This window comes from Mus musculus, chromosome 15 (genome assembly GCF_000001635.26).
Source record: "Mus musculus strain C57BL/6J chromosome 15, GRCm38.p6 C57BL/6J".
Taxonomy (NCBI): domain Eukaryota; kingdom Metazoa; phylum Chordata; class Mammalia; order Rodentia; family Muridae; genus Mus; species Mus musculus.
The window spans coordinates 84,987,977-85,007,103 of record NC_000081.6 but is presented as its reverse complement, the minus strand read 5'-3'; the positions used below and the strand labels follow the sequence as shown (position 1 = coordinate 85,007,103).

Sequence of the window (19,127 nt, the reverse complement as noted above, 5' to 3'; positions counted from 1 at the left end):
AGTTTTCTGTTTCATGTCCTTGTTTGTCCTCAGTCAACCTTCTATGCCCTTATAAACCTAAAAGTCTTCCCAGGCTGCCTCGGAAGAGTCCAAGTGCATGGTGTGGCTGAACGCATAAATGACCCTGGGAAAGTCCTCACAATTCCCCCTTACTACGCCCTTATTTTAAAATGACCATCATTTCGCCTTTGTAGTCTGCTAGATTGATAAGACAATGCATGGGCCTAGTGCTGCTTGCCTGTAATCCCAGCACTGGGGAGGTTAGAGACAGATCCCGTCTTAAAGAACAAAACACCATTCCTAGTCGTGCAAGCAATGCTGATTAACATAAACGAGGGGGTTGGGTGGGAGAGATGGCTCAGTGGTTAATAGATGGTACTCCTCTTGCAAAGCAATGGGGTTCAGTTCCTAGCACCCACTGAGTGGCTCACAACTGCCTGTAAGTGAAGCTAAAGAAGATCTGATACCTCTGGCTTCCAAGGGTACCTGCGCTGAGAGTAATTTAAAACAAACAAACAAACAAACAAACAAACAAACAGAGCCAGGCATTGCTGATGGTACATACTTTTAATCCCAGCTCTCAGGAGATGGAAGCAGGCAGATTTCTGAGTCTGAGGCCTGGTCTACAGAGAAAGTTCTAGGACAGCTAGGCTACACAGAGAAACCCTGTTTCAAAAATAAAATAAACAAACCCAGTGGATTACACATACAAAACCATGAAAAGTTGGGGGGGTAGATTGGTTGGGGGGGCTGGTTAGAGGGATTGAGAGTAATGGAGTGTAATGGAGTGGAGTCAAAATATATTTTATACATGCCAAATAATACAATTATTTAAGTCTTTTAAAAATTGATTTGTTTAGGCCAGACATGGTGGCAAACGCCTTTGATCTTAGCACTGGGGAGGCAGAGGCAGGTGGATGTCTGCGAGTTCGAGGCCAGTCTGGTCTACATAGTGAGTGCTAGGATCACCAGAGTCAAATAGAGAGATCCCTGTCTCAAATTTTGTTTTACATGAACCGATACTTTGCATATGGGTGCATGTATGTATGCAGACCATATGTGTGTGTCTTGTGCCCATGGAAGAAAAAGAAAAGCCCATCAGATACCCTGGAACTGGAGTTATGAATGATTATAAGCCACTGTGTGAGTGTAGGAAATTGAACCCATGTTCGCAGCAAGAGCAACTGATCCTCTCAACTTTTGAGCCCTCTCTCCAGCCCCTCAAAGAATAATTTTAGAAAACAAAACAAAACAAAACAAAAAGGTCACCGAACTAGTGTGTGGGAAGTGCTCATTCTGTGTGCTGGGAATACTGTTATTCACACAGTCCTGGAAGTGACCAAGCCCTCAGGACACGCTTACTGGAGGAGTCCTTTATCGTATCACATAATTATACAAATGTGTGTAAAACCCTAACAGGAGAGGAATAGGCCCACAGGATATCATCTGGGCTTATCACCTTCAGTGGCACGGCAGATCCTGAGGGTAGTCTGACTCGGCCTGTGTAGATAGCACAATGGCCCCTGTTTCAGCTCTGGGGTGTTTTCAGTTTGGAGCCTTTTTATGGAGTGCGTCCTGTCAGCACCAGAACATCTGGTATCCTGTCACCCAGAGGTGAGACCAGCCAGTCATGAAGGTTGGCCCTGAGCTGCTGCTGCTGCTGCTGCTGCTGCAGCATCTGGAGCCACTTCAGGCCTCGTGTCCAGGCACCAAACGTTCCAGCCTTGGGACAACTACAAAAAGTTAGAATTGGTGACATGACATTCCTGCTTGGGGGTGGGGGTGGGGGAACCTGTGACAGGGCTCTAGTGGATGGAAGGTCCAGGGTGGAAGGCAAAAGAGGGCAGCCCAGAACTCTATTTTCAGTATTCATCTTAAATGACTCATTAATTGTGTGCATATATGTGGATACACACACAGCACAGCTCAAGCGCGTTGGCAAGTAGGCAACCTCTGAAAGTCAACTCTCACCCTCCACGTGTGGGTCCCAGGGACTGAATTTCAATCATCAGGTTTGGCCACAGTCACCTTTAGCTGCAAAGCCATCTCATTCACCCTAGACCAGAAACTCCTCAGAGACCCTTCCAAGAAATGTGGTTACAAAAGGACACAGGGAAGAGAGAGCAGAGAAGCTGGGGGCTGGGATGGGGATTTGGGGGTGGGCGTGGCTCTCATGGGAGATAGGTGATGGAGGTCAAGTCAAAGAAAAGAAAAATTTTGACTGGGCAGTGGTAGTACTAGTACACACCTTTAATTCTAGCATTTGGGAGGCAGAGGCAAAATCTCTGAGTTCAAGGTCAGCCTGGCCTACAGAGGGAGTTCCAAAACAGTCAGGGCTAGGCAGAGCCATTCTGTCTTGGGGGAAGAAAGAAAGAAAGAAAGAAAGAAAGAAAGAAAGAGAGAGAGGGAGGGAGGGAGGGAGGGAGGGAGGGAGGGAGGGAGGGAGGGAGGGAAGAAGGAAGGAGGGAGGGAGGGAGGGAGGGAAGGAGGGAGGGAGGGAGGGGAGGAAGGAAGATTGATTGGTTTTGAAAGGCTGAACAAAAGCCCCCCCAGCCCTCATATCCTCCAGAATTTGGGGTGCACAGAAAGGGCTTTGCAGGTGCAGAGGGGTTCAGCTCCCCAGAGATGGGCTTGCTCCATCCAGACCTGGATCTCCCCCAGAAGCTGCTCAAGAAATCAGCTCCATCAGGGCCCAGCTTTCATCCTCTCAGCAGATCTGCCTTCTGCCCTGCAGAGGGGAGAAGATCAAATTGTGTTCTTTTAAGCCACCAACAGTATAATGTTTGTTACAGTAGCTAGTGGGAAACAGAAACAAACAGAAACAGAAATCAAACACCTGCAAAGGGCAGTCCTTAGCTCTGGGTAACCCAGCTTTGAGAACCCTTTTCTTTTTTTCTTAATTTCTACACTTTCTAATTTTTCTATAAAAACTCTGTATTGAGTTACCTTTTTTATTTTTATTTATTTTTTTTAGACAGGGTCTTACTGTGTAGTCTTGACCTAGAACTTAATATATAGACCAGGCTGGACACAAATTCAAAGGTCACCTCCCTCTGCTTCCTGGGTGCTGAAATTAAAGTCGTATTCCACCACACCTGGTCCTAATTTCTTTGTTGTTTTTGACCTGCTGGTGGGGTGGTGATCCAAGGCTATACACAGTCTACCTCCCAACTTCATCCCCCATCCTCTTCTTACTTTTTTTCTTTTCTTTCCAGACAGCCTTTCTCTGTGTATCCCTGGCTGTCCTGGAACTCACTCTGTAGACCAGGCTAGCCTTGAACTCATAGAAATCATCCTGCCTCTGCTTCTGGAGTGCGGGGATTAAAAGTGTGTCCCACCACTGCCTGCCTTCTCTTCTTACTTTTTCTTTTAAGACAGGGTCTCACTAAGTTGCCTAGGCTATCCCTGAGCTAAGCCTGACACTTCTACCCTGCCTCTTCAGCTCCCTCAGCAGCTGAATTATAAGTGCATGGTACATATCTACCTGTCCTGTCCACATATGGTATATGGTATACTTGGGACAGAAGGGGACACTCAAAACCAAAGGTTCCTGTCATCTGTGCCACACCAGGGCACTGATCTGAACACCCTACCCTCATGCCCTTCTCTGACCTTAGTGATTTTCCCAGGGGTCCCATGCCCAATAACAGTCACACTGTTGCTAGGGCTTCAACTCATGAATTTGGGGTTGCTCATACTGTCAAAATTTGGGGGCTACAAAGATGACTAAGAGGTTAAGATAGCGAATGGCTCTTACAGAGGATCCAAGCTTAGTTCACAGTATCTTAGTCTGGTGGTTCACAGTTGCCAGTAACTCCATCTTCAAGGTAATCTGATGCCTCCACAGAAGGTTGTACTTGGTGTACATACCCACTCATGTGTGTGTGTGTGTGTGTGTGTGTGTGTGTGTGTATCTGCATGTCTATGTGTATGTATCTCTGTGTGTATGTATGTCTCTGTGTGTATATCCTTGTGTTTGTGTGTTTGTATGTCTGTCTGTGTTTATATTTGTATATGTGTGTCTGTGTGTATGTATCTGTGGTATGTGTGTCTCTGTGTGTGTCTCTCTATGTGTATATGTTTCTGTGTGTATCTCTCTGTGTGTATATGTCCACATGTCTCTGTGTGTGTATCTCTGTGTATATATATATATATATATATATATCTGTGTATGTCTCTCTTTGTGTCTGATTGTGTGTCTCTATGTGTGTGTGGCTGTGTGTATGTCTGAGTGTCTGTGTGTATATATTTGTATATATGCGTCTGAGTGTATGTGTCTGTCTGTCTCTCTCTCTGTGGTGTGTGTGTGTGTGTGTGTGTGTGTGTGTGCGCGCGTGCCTTTCAGAATTTGGGCAGTCTGGGAAGAAGCAGCCATAATGACTCTAAGACTACAGGAAATTAAGCCCGAGCCCCAGGCCTCCTGCCTATTACTTTATGGTCATCTCCTACATCCTCATGAAAGGACCTGAACTCTGACCCCCCTGGGCAAAGTCCTCTCTAGAGAACAGACCCTCCCCATACCCCATGTGCTGTCACTCTAGGAAAAGGTAAGGACAGCCTAGGGCATTCCTAAGCCTAGTTCTCAGAGTTCACGGCCATCCCAGGTCCAAGCCAGCTTTATCCTTTCTCTCCCAGCTCCCTGGACATCTGGTGGTGGCTTTTTAGCCCAAGAGCAAAACTAATCATTAACCTTTACCTGGGAATCCTCGGGGTAGCCCTGGCACACGTAGGTTTTGACCATTTCCTCCTGACATACAGCTATGGAGAGCAGAAGCTAGCATTTGAATCCAGACAGTCTCAGTCCTGTCTTGGCATGATCTGCACTGTGCTCATGTGAGCCAGGGGCCAGCACCTGGGCCAGCCACAGACCCAGGGCTGAATGTTCTAGCACATTCAAATCCAACCACGAGAGAGACATTGCTTCAGGGATGACAGAATGTCTTCCAGACTATGTGTTATAGGTGTCCACTTTTAAGCGGAGCCTTGTAACTACTCCCAAATGCAGGACCTGTTTCTCGAATGAACCTTCCATGCCAGCAAGCAGAGGCTCAGAAGGACCAGGACCATCTGGAAATAGTCTAAGCAAGGCCAAGGTGGACACCAAGGTCATTTTCAGGGCAAGCCTAGAAGCCTCTTTTTCCGGGCTCAGAAGGACTAGTCAGCCCTAAGGGAGCATGATTAAGTAAGAGTTCTCAGGCAGGGTTCCTCCACCTAAGATACCAGACTGTTGCAAAAGGCTCCAGCCCTCAAAGGTATCCCCTGAGGATCATTCCGGGATGGTGAGTGATGCAGCCTTACTTCCAGCCTGTGAATGTGACTGTCCCTTAGAAGATGTCAATGAGTAACTGCGCAGACAAGGCTGACTAAACAAGGCCCGTCCCAGGCCAGGAAGACTCCCTGGAGGCGGAATTCCTCAAAGAAAATCCGTGCTCCCGACTTGGGAATTGACAAGGGAATTACTTACGTTAAGGCGGGATGAGAAGCGCAGGGTGCAGGAGGCTTGCTAGGAAGTGCCTTCTAGGCCCGGCGAGTTCGTTCCTGCGTCCCGCACCCAGCGCTGGTGTCAAGTGCCCCCTGGCGGCACTTGTGGGAGCCGCGGACAGGGAGCGCGTGTCTGTGTGCACCTGGGTGGTTGGGGCCAAATTGTATCAGAGCCTTTTTTGGTTTGGATTTCGTTCTTCCTTTCTTTTGAAAGAACTTTGGGATATAAAGAAGCAGTTTATCATTGCCTTAAGTTTCTTTCTTGCTGTGTTAAAATGCCCTGACATAAGCAACTGAGGGAAGAAAGAAGGGAGGGAGGGAGGAGGGTTTATTTGGGATCACACAGTACAAGGTACAAGCCGGTTACAGCTGGGAGATCACGGCAGCAGGAGCTTGAAGCAGCTGGTTTCCACAGTCAGAGGAAAGCAATGAAAATGTGCACGCTAGCGTTGGGCTCCCCAGCTCCATTTTATATAGCTCAGGATCCTCTATCCAGAGAACTTAGCAACTTAGCAACAAGATGACACCCCCACGCACGCCCAGCTGCTCATTTCCCAGGCGGTTCTAGATTCTGTTAAGCTGACAATTTACACTCACAAACTTATCATTTGTTTTCTAGTTTTTGTTTTGTTTTGTTTTGTTTGTTTTGGGACAGAGCTCTATTATGTAGCCCTGGCTATCTTTGTACTAGCTATGTAGCCCTGGCTGTCCTGGAACTCACTCTGTAGACCAGGCTGGCCTCGAACTCAGAAATCCTCCTGCCTCTGCCTCCCAAGTGCTGGGATTAAAGGTGTGCACCACCATTGCCCAGCATCAACCTTAATTTTAATTTGGGTCTGGAGAAACGACTCATGGGTAAAGCGCTTCCTGTGCAGGAAGCCTGAGAACGCAAGAACACAGAGTTAGAATGCTCAGCACAACCCCCGCCCCCGCCCGATGATGATGATGCCCCTGCCGTCACATCCGTTGGCTCTACAACCAGGCTACCATCGCTAACCTGGATCTAGAACAGCTGAACTTGGACACTTCTTAACCACTGGCCTCTAGATTGTTGCAAGTCAGCCTTTCTGACCCAGGTTAAATAAAAAAAAATAGTTTTAAGAAAAAAACCGAAGTCCTGGAACTAGAGAGATGGCACGGAAGTTAAAAGCATGCACTGCTCTTGCAGGGGACCTCAGTTTGGTTCCTAGCACCCATGCCAGGTGGCTCACACCCATCTCCAGCTCCAGGGGCTCTAAGACCTCTGGTTTCCTTGGCACGTGCACTCATGCGCACCTACACTCAAACAGACACACACAGAGAAACATCATTTAAAATTATGCAAATAAATCTTTTTAAAAAGTTCAGTGGGTAGAAGCATTTTCTGTTGAAGCATGACATTCTAAGTTCAAATCCCTGGGACCCACTTAAAAACCCAGACACGGCCACTCCAACCTGTAACCCCAGGGCTGGAGAGACAAAAGGATTGCCGAGTTTTACTGGCTGCCAACACTGCTCCAGGTTCAGAGGGAGACCTCGTCTCATGAGAATAAGCTGGGTAGTAATGCGGCAGGACACCTGGCGTCCCCTTCCGGTCTCTGTCCACAGCTCACAGATATGCAAATGCACCCTTGGACAAGTGTGCAGATCTAAAGACAATGTGTGGAGTTGGTTCTGTCGTTTTAACATGAAGGCCCCTAGGGTTGAATTTGGGTTATCAGACAGTAGCAAGTGCTTTAATCCACTGAGCTACCTTGCCAGCTCCTAAATTCTTTAATTATTGATTAGCCACCTAATCCATGTGTTTTGTTATAGCTGCCAGAAGCTATAACAGCCTTAAACTGGCAACTAACTTACATTTTCTCTTTTTTAAAAGATTTATTTATTAATTTTATTTATGTGAGTACACTGTAGCTGTCTTCAGATACACCAGAAAAGGGCATCAGATCCTATTACAGATGGTTGTGAGCCACCATGTGGTTGCTGGGATTTGAACTCAGGACCTCTGGAAGAGCAGCCCGTGCTCTTACATTTCCACATTGTACACAGTTTTAGGTATAATTGACATATAATGAACTATACAAGTTTCTGAGTTTTATTTTACATTTTATTTTATTTTGTTTTTTATTTATTTACTTTTTGGTTTCTTGAGACAGGGCTTCTCTGTGTAGCCCTGGCTGTCCTGGAACTTGCTCTGTAGACGAGGCCTGCCTTGAACTCAGAGATCTGCCCACCTATACCTCCTGAATACTGAGATTAAAGGCATGCACCTGGTGTATAATTTGCTGAGTTTTAATAGAAATGTATACATATATATTATATATATATCCCATGAACCCATAATATATATACATATCCCATGAACCCATTATATATATATATGTGTGTGTGTGTGTGTGTGTATCCCATAAACAGCAAAGTTAATCACTCCACTCTAAAAGCTTTCTCCTGTCCCTTTGTAATCTAGTTCCATCTTTATCTGTCTGTCTCTCTTTTCTCTCTCTCTCTTTCTGTGTGTCTATCTGTGTGTCTGTGTGTTATGTTTGAGCTCACTGTGTAACTCTGGCTAGTCTCAAACTCATGGCAACCCTCCTGCCTCAGACTCTGAGATCTGGGATTACAGGCATAAGCCACAATGCTGGACTTCTGTTCCTCTTCATCTCCCCCTCCATTGTCCCACCTCATCCCTGTCCTTCCAACTCCAGGTCTGCTTCTGTCCCTATAGGTTAGGTTGCATTTCCCATAACTACATGTAAATAGAACTGTACAGCAGGCTCTCATTCAGCTGGGGTCTGGCTTCTTTCCCTCAGTGTAATAGTTTGGAGAGTCATCCTTTTCGTTACGTGATATCAATCATTACATGATATTAATGGTTTGTTCTTTCTTATGGCTGAGTCGGATTGCACTGTAAGGTGACACATTTGCAGCTGGTTGACCCATTTGCCTATCAAAGGAGGGACACTTTCTCCTTTAGCGGTTACAAGTGACACTACCTGTGCCTGAAACATAGGCCAGGTTAGTATCGTGCAACTTTAATCCTAGCACTGGGGAGGCAGAGGCAGGCAGCTAGCTCTCTGTGTGTTTGAGGCCAGGCTGGTCTACACAGTGACTTCCAAGACAGCCAGGATTACACAGACAGACCCTGTCTCAAAAACACAAAACACAAAACAATAACAAGAACAAAGAAACCCCAAGTTGTTTTCCAAGTGCCTGCGCACTTACATCCCACTTGCCGTGGGCAAGAATCCCAGTTTGGCCCTGTGCTTTCCCGCTATGGCTGGGACCGGTGTTTTGAAGGCTTGGCTCCTATTGCAGCAGTGTCCACAAATGACCTTTGGGGAGGTGACTGGATCAGAAGGGCTCTGATCTCTCCCATAGGTGGATCCACTGACAGGGCCAATATTTGACAGGCTGCTGTGAGGTAATACTACTTTAGGATGTAGGTAATGCCCAGGAGATGGTTGAGGGGTACAGGTCCCTGTGGGTGTTCCCTCAGGGACATTTTGTCCCCTGCCCCTTCTATTTGCTTTGAGTCTTGGTTACTGTGTGTCGAGCAGCCTCCGCCACACCCACTCACCACCTGACACTCTGCCTTAGATCCAAAGCAGTGAGTGGTGGGCGTGACCTGGGGAACCCAGAGCCAAAACAGACCTTTCCTCCTTTAAAGCTGTGTTCGCAGGTAGCCTGTCACAGCCCCGGGAATCTCACGACACACCCACCCACACTTGCCACGCTCAGTCTGACTTCTGAACACTGTGAAGTGGGCGTAGCGATGTGTCACAGACACAGCTCACTCCCTACTAAAGGATGCTGAGTTTCTTCTCGTATGCTTATAACTTCATCTTCTTGGGGGCCAGTTTATTCTAATCTGCACCTAGAAGGCTTTTTTTTCCCCATGATGCTGAGCTGCACCCCAGTTCAGTGATAGTTCGTCTTGCTATTTTCTGCCTGTAAAGGTTCTTTCTATAGTCTATTTAGTGTATGTGCATATATGTATTTGGGTGTACATGCATGCGTATGTGCATATATGCGTATGTGCATATATGTATAGATGTACATTCTTCTCTGTCTCTCTGTCTCTCTGTCTCTGTCTTTCCCTCTGTGTGTGTGTGTGTACATGTGTATATGTGTGCTTACATGAAGGCCAGAAGAGGGTGTTTTTGGTTTTTTGAGACAGGGTTTCTCTGTACAGAAGAGGGTGTTTGATGTCCCACCCATACATACTCTGTCTACTCCTTTGAGGCAGCTTGGCATGTGATTGCTGGGATCCAATTCTGGTCTTCATGATCACACAGCAAGAACCCTTAACAACTCAGTAATCTCTCCTGCCTCTGCCTTCTGGACACTCCCAACAGGGATGACAGGCATGCACCACCAAGCCTGGTTTATGCAATTTTGGGAATTGAACCCAGGGCTTTGTGCATGCTAGGTAGGACTATACCACTGCACTGCATTTCAGCCCTGGAACTCTGTTCTTTCTGTATGTGGATAGTCGCTCTAAGCTGTTTGGTGATACACTGTTCCTTCCCCTAGTGTATAGCTTGATATCTCTCTCTCTCTCTCTCTCTCTCTCTCTCTCTCTCTCTCTCTCTCTCTCACACACACACACACACACACACTCCATTATAGGCTAGGGAGATGGCATTCCTTTCTGACCCCAGCTCTTGATAGGTAGAGACAGGAAGATCTGAAAGGTTCATGATCATCTTCTGCCAATGAGTTCAGCAGTGAGTTAGAGGCCAGCCCTGGCTACATGAGACTTTGTCTCAGAAACAGAACCAAAGAACAACAAAAAACAAAAACAAAAAAACAATTGACTGCATGATGTGCCAACAGCAGCCTTGTCCTTAGAGATGTTTACCTTGGAGCTGGGTACTCAGGAGGCAGAGACAGGTAGATCTCTGAGTTCAAAGCCAGCCTGGTCTATACAGTGAGTTCCAAGACAGCTAGGGATGCACAGACAAACCCTGTCTTTAAAACAAACAAATAAACAAACAAACAAAGGATGTTTGCCTGAGTTCCTGGGGGGATTGTCCATCTAGGTTCACTCCTGTACACTCCAGCACTCTCAGTGGCTAGCGACACAGTTCTCACATGTCTCTGCGTGTGAGTTGTGACCCACAACTGTCCTGTGTGAACTAAAATATTCAAAGAAAAGCCGGTGGATGTGTTGTGTGGTTCCAGCCTGCTTGTCCAGGCAGACCTCCTCACCGGCTGCTGGGTGGGCTGTGCCTGCTCAGCTTCAGCACCCGCTCTGTCCTGCCCTGGGGCTGCCGACTCCTTCTTTGGGAGGAAGACCCATGCCCAAAGGGTGCCTGTTGATTGTGACTGAGAGTCAGAAGTGCCCATAGGCTCTTAGCACACAGGAGAGGCCACAAGGTCTTCCACCATGGTGGATCTAACCTGGATTTTTTTTTTTTTTGGACCGTGGCAAAAGCTGCTGCTGCAAGTGGACAGAAGGGGGCAGTGTGGAGGCAGGGTTGGAGAAGGAAGCTTGGCAGGCACAGGGCTCTGGAAGGCCACTCCCTTGACTAGGACCCTGTCAGTCATCAAAGCAGCCCTGTTACTAAAATTGTTTTTTCCCTCCAGAGGGAGACACTACTAATATCTGCCCCTCCTCCTAAGGTCCCAATGATGCCACCAAAGTTCACTCTGGGGCACCTATGAGTTTATTGGGCTTACTCACAAAGCATAGGCAGTTGGGGAAGAGGGGGTTGCTGGCAGGACTGTGGGTGCTTCCTAGCAAACGGCTGCATGAAACAGGAGGATAACTTTCCCACAGTTAAATACATGTGGCACCCCTCCCCTATATCCTCCAGCCCCTCCCCCAACTCCAAGACCCCAAAGCTCTGTGCAATTAAGAATTAGGGAACACAGATAGGGATGGCTGGACACTTGGGTGAGCGTCCCATGACTCTCCCCGTTCTCTCTGTCTGTGAGAAAAATGTTAGTCATCTACATGCCCAGTTGTGACCATTTGTTTTGTGACCAGGCTTAGCAGAACTCCTGAAGATGGCAGCAGGTTTGGGGGACAGGTCCTGCACAAGTTCCTGGTTTTGACGGCAGAGCTGAGAAGGGAGGTTCACAGTGGTTGGCCTCTTTTTGGGATCCCAGGGAAGGCAGAACTCTGTCCCAATCCCCCCCCATCCCCCACTCTCTGTGCCATGTTCCTTCCATGTCTAACTCCATCCCCACCCCTCCCCCCACCCTAGACCCCTAACCCCTGACACCTGCCACCTCTGCCTTGCAAAGCTACCAGCCTTCATCTGCCCTCCACAGATTTGACTGCATTTATGGGGAAGAGGAAGCGGGGAAGAGGGCTGGGTTCAAAGCCTGAATTTAATTAGCCTCTGGTTCCTCCTCAAAACAGTAGGTGAGTCACTGACACGGGCAGAATCTGACTTGTGAAATCAGGTCCCATCTCTGCTGCCCAAGCTTGACAGATGGATCCAGTCTGGCCAGGCCTTAGAAAAGTCTAGTACTGGCTAGAGAGCAAACTTCGACTGTTCTTCGGGAATGCCGAGGCCACCAGTACAACTGGAGATTGTGGGGACTGCCTCCTCCGGAAAGTCTTCCCTCCCTGACTCCAGTCCTGCCTCAGCCTGGGTCTGGCGGCGGCCTCTTCCCAGGCACTTAGTTTTCCTAGGAGAAGCATAGCCTGGAGCTTGTGACATTCCTGTGCTGTTGCAGGGGTTCAGGGGGCTCCCCTCAGAGTCACCAACATCCATCCCTCAAGAACATGCCAGGAGGAGGCAGGCAGCATAAAAAGAGAACACAACGAAACACTTTTCTTCTCTAAGCTCTGGGTCTAACAGGAAATACAGAGGCACGGAGTCTAGGCGTGCAGAGGCTGCCAGACAGCCTCCCATGGAGCCTACACACAGCGCCATGGGCTGCGATTTCCATCACATTTTGCAAAGGAGGGAGCTGAGGCTGAGCTGTCCCTCCCAGCTGGGGAGTCAGCAGAACTAAGGGTGACACTTCCCTCTTCCTCCTAGCTGTCGGTATGTAGGAGGAGGAAGCCCTCTGAACTTCCTCTTTGGCTCATGGGGAAACTGAGGTTTGTAGCAGGGGAGGGGCTGGCAGTCACTAAGCTCCACAGGCTGAATCAAGACTTGAACCCAAGTCCCTGATTTTTCTTGTTCTCCTTTTACAGTCACCTCCTCTTCTGCCCCTGACCATGGCCCCAGACCCAGGCTTTTTCAGATTCCTATTCTACCAGGTACAGCTGTGGTCCACAGCAGCCAGGGAGTCAAGCGTCCTCCAGAGGGATCCAGGACTATGATTTTGGGGATCCCCATGAGTGCGCTAGAACAATATATCACCGCTGGCCTGTCCCTCTGGTGACTATCCCTACTGTCACTGACAACCAGCTAGGGTTTCCATAATCCTGTGACAGTGGCTACCAAGATTCACTTACTGTTCAATGACTCAACCTGCATTCATGGAGACCCACTGTGTGTCAGCTCCTCAAGGGCCTAGCAGTCACACCCAAGAGGCCCACTGCGTCTCAGCTCCTCAAGGACCTAGCAGTCACACCAAGAACTATCTCCCCTGCCCCCACTGGTTCACCTTTCACCCCAAATAGTAGTGTGATGGCTTGAAAGGACATAGGGGTACTGGGCAGAAACAGGCTCTTAGGGACCAGGAAGATCAGAGCTGGAATTGGGTCACAGATTCTCAACATTTCCCTAGGAAAATGATGTCTGAACTTGATGGTAAGGAACTTTCCAGAAGGAGGAAATAACACTCAGAGTTTGTGGCGGGAGGGATGGCAGCCTGTGCAGATGCAGATGCTGAAATAACAGGAGGGAGAAGGCAGCTGGCTCCAGGACATCTGGTCCCACCTGCAGAAAAGGGAAGACTTCAGGTTTGGGCTTTAGAAAAGTCTCTCTAGCCAGGGGTGCACAACTTCAACCCCAGCACTCAGGAGGCAGAGGCAAGTGGATCTCTGTGAGTTCTAGGCCAGCCTTGTGTACAGAGTGAGTTTTAGGGCAGTCAGGGCTACACAGACAAACCTTGTCTCAACAACAACAACAACAACAACAACAACAACAACAGCAACAACAACAACAAAAACCAAAATAATACAGAGCTTCTGGAGGGAAATAATAATTATTATAATAACAATAATAATTATCATTATTATTGTGTAAAGATTTTATTTATGTGTATCTGTGCATGTCTGTAATCCTAGAATCCTAGAACAGGCAAGAGGATTCCAAGCTCAAGGCCAGTTTAGGCTACTTAGCAAGACCCTATTTTAAAATGAAAATGTCCAGCCGGGCGTGGTGGCACACGCCTTTAATCCCAGTACTTGGGAGGCAGAGGCAGGCGGATTTCTGAGTTCAAGGCCAGCCTGGTCTACAAAGTGTGTTCCAGGACAGTCAGGGCTACACAGAGAAACCATGTCTCGAAGAAAAAAAAAAAAAAAAAAAGAAAGAAAGAAAGAAAAAGAAAAACAAACAAAAAACAAAAAAAGAAAATGTCCAAAATGGCTGGGGATCTATAGACATAGACATAGACACAGACATAGACATAGACATAGACATAGACATAGACATAGACATAGACATAGACATAGACATAGACATATCTCAGTGGGAGAGCACTTGCCAGTATGTCTGAGGTCCTGGGTTCAAATTCTTAGTATAAAAATAATGCTGCCAGGCAGTGGTGGCGCCCACCTTTAATCCCAGCACTTGGGAGGCAAAGGCAGGTGGATTTCTGAGTTCGAGGCCAGCCTGGTCTACAAAGTGAGTTCCAGGACAGCCCGGGCTACACAGAGAAACCCTGTCTCGAAAAACCAAAAAAAAAAAATAATAATAATAAAAAAAAAAGCTATCCCAAATCTTCCTGACCTCAACTTCTCAACTCTACGAGGTGTTGCTTTCAAACTCTGTGGCTCCTTTCTCACAGAGGCATGAACATCTAATTATAATCGCAAGGTCGCCCCCTCCGGGGCTGTTTACAGGAGCTATTCAAAGAAAAATAGAGTGCTAAGGGGAAAAAAATTCTAAATAATACTGTAGACAGTATTCTTTGGCGGTTGGGGCGATGGCTCCGTCAGCAAAATGCTTGCCATACAAGCATGAGGACCTGAGTTCGAGTCCCCAGAACCCACATGGCAGCTCATCACTGGAATTCCAGTTTCAGGGGGGTCTAACACCTTCTTCTGGACTTCATGTGTTCCAGGCACATGGGGTGCACAGACATACATGTGGGCAAAACATATACATAATATAATATTAATCTGGGCTGGAGAGACGGCTCAGCTGTTAAGAGCACTATCTGCTCTTCCAGAGGTTCTGAGTTCAATTCCTGGCAACCACATGGTGGCTCACAACCATCTATGATCTGATGCCCTCTTCTGGCATGTAGGTGTTCATGCAGATAGAGCACTCATATACATTAAATAAGTAAAATCTTTAAAAAATATATTAATCCATATGTTTTTGAAGTTGGACTCGGTGGCACATGTCTTTGATCCTATTGCATCACTGGGGCTTGGTGGTCAGCAAGTTTAGCCTGATTGGTGATCTCTACGGGTCAGTGAGAGATCTTGCCTCAAAAAATAAGGTTGAGAGCAATAAAGAAAGACACCCAAAACCAGCCCCTGCCTGCTGCATATTCATACATATGCACAATAGTACACACAGAGACTGAAATGAGGAGACCTTGCAGTGGAGATCTGGGGATGGCTGCATTGAATTTCCCAGATGTGAGAGAACCTGTATGGTGGTATACACCTGTGATCTCAGCACCTACCGGGAGATGAAGGCAGGAGGATCGGAAGTTCAAAGTCAAGAAGCAAGTTCTGAGCAACGGGGAGAACCTGGGGTCATAAGAACAGCTGGCTGGGAAGCTGTAAGTACACACTCCTGCCTTCCAGCAAGCTCTTGCCCTTAGCAGAGTTTCAGGGGAGGACAGAAGAACCCTTGGTAGGCTGGCTATAGTCCACCTACCCTAAGAATTGACTGGTTGCCTTCTTTCTCTTGGAGACCCAATCATAGACCCTGTACTGGCTGGTTTTGTGTGTCAACTTGACACAAGCTGGAGCTTTCACAGAGAAAGGAGCCTCCATGGAGAAAATGCCTCCATGAGATCCAGTTGTAAGGCATTTTTTCAATTAGTGATTAAGTGGGGAGGGCCCAGGCCCAGCCCATTGTGGGTGGTGCCATCCCTGGGCTGATAGTCCTGGGTTCTATAAGAAAGCAAGCTGAGCAAGCCACAGGGAGCAAGCCAGTAAGCAGCATCCCTCCATGGCCTCTGCATCAGCTTCTGCCTCCAGGCTCCTGCTCTGTGTGAGTTCCTGTCCTGACTTTCTTTGGTGATGAAGAGCAATGTGGACGTGTAAGCTGAATAAACCCTTTCCTCCCCAACTTGCTTCTTGGTCATGATGTTTTGTGCAGGAATACAAGCCTTGACTAAGACAGACCCACAGGATAGTAAGGTCAGGAGTAATTGAGATTATCTAGTCTCTCACCTCATTGTACAGACAGTAAATGGAGGCCTGAGGGAGAGAGGTCAGAGGCATGGGGCTCTCAGATGAGCCAGAGTCATTCCTAAAAAGTCTCTAGGTCTCTGGCCATTCGAGAACTAGGAAAGGGGTCCATGGGCATTTGTCCCTACTGGCTCTTTGAGTAAGATTATCGCCAAACAGGTAGAGCTAACAATGGAACCACAGACGTCACCCCGGCATACCAGGGAGACAGCAAGGCAAGCCCCAAGCAGAAACATGAAACATGAAGCAACTGTGCCATGAAAGTGAGTGACTTGTGGCTGATTCGTGTTTCTGCTAAACTTGGCTTCGGTATTCCAGAATGAAACGCTGCAGCTGAGAGCAGGCAGGCAGGTTTTTCAGTGTGCTTCTATAAGCAGAAGGCAGAATAACAGAAAAAAAAAAACAAAAAACAAAACAAAAAAAAACCCTGACTGCTTGGACAAAGGTGAACTCAGGATATTTATAACACGTTTTCTTTTTTTTTGCCACAAAATTAACATTAAATACAACTAAACACAATTATTATCTTATAAACCTATAGGTTAGGAGTCCAGGCCAGCAATGCTGGACTAACAAGGCATTTACCGTTGTTAAGTCTTTCTGACATATTTTTTTTTTTTAAGTCTTACTGGCCGAGGCTGGTCTCGAACCCACAGTCCTCCACTCCTTTTATTTTGAATACTTTCATGTGTTGTATATTACAACATACATGAGAGGTTAACCTGCTGAACCATCTCACCGGCCTACGACCCTTGAGTCATGGAATCATAGATGTGTACAGGCAAGCCAGCTTGCAACTAACCACACTCATATCCAGCCTGACTCATTTAACATGTACTCAGTGATAAGCACCCAAGACCAAGGAACAGTAGAACCTTGGAGTGGAGAAAGTGCGGCTCACTGGTCCTGTGCAAAATATGCCATACCTGTTGCTCAGGAGAGTCCCCATGTGAACACTGAGTATAACTAATGAGAATGGAGAAAACCCAGGCAACGCTCCTGCATTTATTCAACAAATACATTTTGGCATCTGTCCTGGAATAGGTGCCAGGGACGATGGAGTGAATTGATTTGATGCTGGTCCTTTGGAAGTGACTGCGTGGGGGTCGAGGGAGAGGGATTGTGAAGTGGCTAAGGACATAATGCTTTGGCCAAGCTCCTCAGAAGGCTCCCCAGGGGAGGGGAGCCCCAAAGGTGATTATGGTGTTGGAGCAGCAAGGGTTTCAAACAACAGCCCGGCACTGTGGATGTGTAGGCAGTGATGCGGTTTCCCTGGAAACAGAGAAGAGTACCACTGCCAGTCTAAGACCTCACATATGCTGTCTGAGGGCTGGTCCCTTCCCTCGTTCTCACAGCCAAACTTCAGTTCTCCAGACTCACAGCTTGTCACCTCAATTTTCACACCGGGTCCTCATTAATAGATGGGGCCACAGGCCCAGGGGAGAGGAGACAAAGGCCAGTAATTTCCGAGATACGTACCTTTTTACAGAGTCCCTCCTGTGCCTGACTCTAGGACTATGGTTTTCAACCTGTGTGTCATTTCAGCTCCCATTGTGGGGTTCAATGATCCTTTCATGGGGGTCACCCTAGACCACTGGAAAACACAGATATTTATATTATGATTTATAACTAGTAAAATTAGATATGAAGTGGCTACAAAAGTAAGTTATGGTTGGGGCTCACCATAAAACAAGGAAATGTATTGAAGGGTCCCAGCATCAGGAAGGTTGAGAACCACTGCTCTGGGACCATGGAATTAGTCACTCAAGCCCTACCCTGAGCATCTCAGGGGAGCGGTACAAATCCCAGGTAAGGCTTGAACAGTATGCCAAAGCTGCCAATTTCCTGCTCTGGAGTGGTTTCCACACCTTGTGGTCCCACCCCACCTTCCTTAGAGACAATCTTCCTCAGCAGGCCTCTCTCCAGTCTCCATCACACAGCCTGCATTTATTGGGCGCTGGGAATACAGTTGTCAGAAGCCAGGCCTGAGGAATACACAGTGTCTTAGTTAGAGCTGCCATGGTGCAATGTCACAGACGGGAGGCTTAAACCATTCTGAGGACTGGGAAGCCCAAGGGAAAGGGGCTGGTTTTCTGAGACGCCTCCTACAGCTATGCAGTGTGATGTCAGGGGAGTGGTAAGGATGCTGTGCCTAGGAATAATAGAACAGGAGGCAGGCAAGATATAGTTTGTTTGTTTTTGAGGAAATGTATTGGAGGACACTGGGATCCAAAGGAGACAGGAGACTAGGAGAAGGGTATCCCAGACAGGGTGAAGAAGAGTCGGGGCAGACAGAACTTTATGCTTAGCATGATTGTGAGAATTTGACACTGGAAATGTAACTGGCTGAGACCAGCAGTGCATGGTCACCTACCCTGGTCCTGGGAAAGGACCACCGAGTGAGTTCAGAACGTGGCTTCTGGCGGCTGCTCCCTGCATCTTCCTCTTTTAGCACAGGGATGGATGCCCAGCTGGACCTTGGCCTTTAATTAGGATCACATGCAAGCTGATCTGATCCACCTCTGGCCTCTAGTCAGCACAGGAGCTAAGACAGGAAGCAACTCTCTGACCCCTTTTCCTAAGTGTTCAGCAGAGGAAACTGAGGCGTCCCAGGAGACCTCCGAAAGGAGGTGGTAACTTCTTGTTGAGTTTTGTGAAGCAAGTTTTTAGCAGAACCTACTTGGAAGGTTCAGACAGAAATAAGCAGAGCTGGTGTGCTGGAGGCTTCAGGGAATGCACAGGGCGGTGACAAAGCGCAAAATCAGTGAGGCGCAGAGGGGGCGGCTCAGAGGCGTGACTCTACTGGAGGGGGGGCGGGGGGCGGGAGAAAGTGGACTCAGGGTTGGGGAACACGGGCAGCAGGGAAGGTCAGCAGGCCAAGGAAGGTGTGGGAATGAGATGACGAGAACGTCACGCGACAGGTTGGAGCGAGGACGCGATGGGCTTTTGAAGTTGGCAGCAGCTGGTCGCAAGGAAGTAGGCGGGGCCAGGACCAGGGACGACTCACCGCCTTGCCCAGAGATCTGGGCGGAGTTTTAGGAGTATGAGGCAGGGCCTTTGCGTGTCGGGGGCGGGGAAAGGGCGGGTTTGGGGGCGGGCCCGCGTCGGGGGTGGGGCCTGGGCGGTGTCGAGCGCGCGCGGGCGGGCGGTGGCGGAGCTGAGG

The 19,127-nt window shown here is 48.0% G+C and overlaps 1 long non-coding RNA gene across 6 annotated transcripts; it reads right to left on the bottom strand.

The window, feature by feature from the left end:
- Positions 1–900: 900 nt before the first annotated feature.
- Gm39558 lies at positions 901–19,069 on the bottom strand. 6 transcript variants are annotated; one of them, XR_875528.3, is made up of 4 exons: positions 18,339–19,069; positions 17,648–17,949; positions 17,444–17,558; positions 2,497–2,728 (listed from the first exon to the last, which is right to left on the bottom strand). It is a non-coding gene; the product is annotated as a predicted gene, 39558 (long non-coding RNA). The 6 variants fall into 6 exon arrangements; XR_875533.1 differs by having other exon boundaries at positions 18,972–19,069; XR_875529.3 differs by lacking the exon at positions 2,497–2,728 and adding an exon at positions 13,103–13,307.
- Between the last annotated feature and the right edge of the window lie 58 nt (positions 19,070–19,127).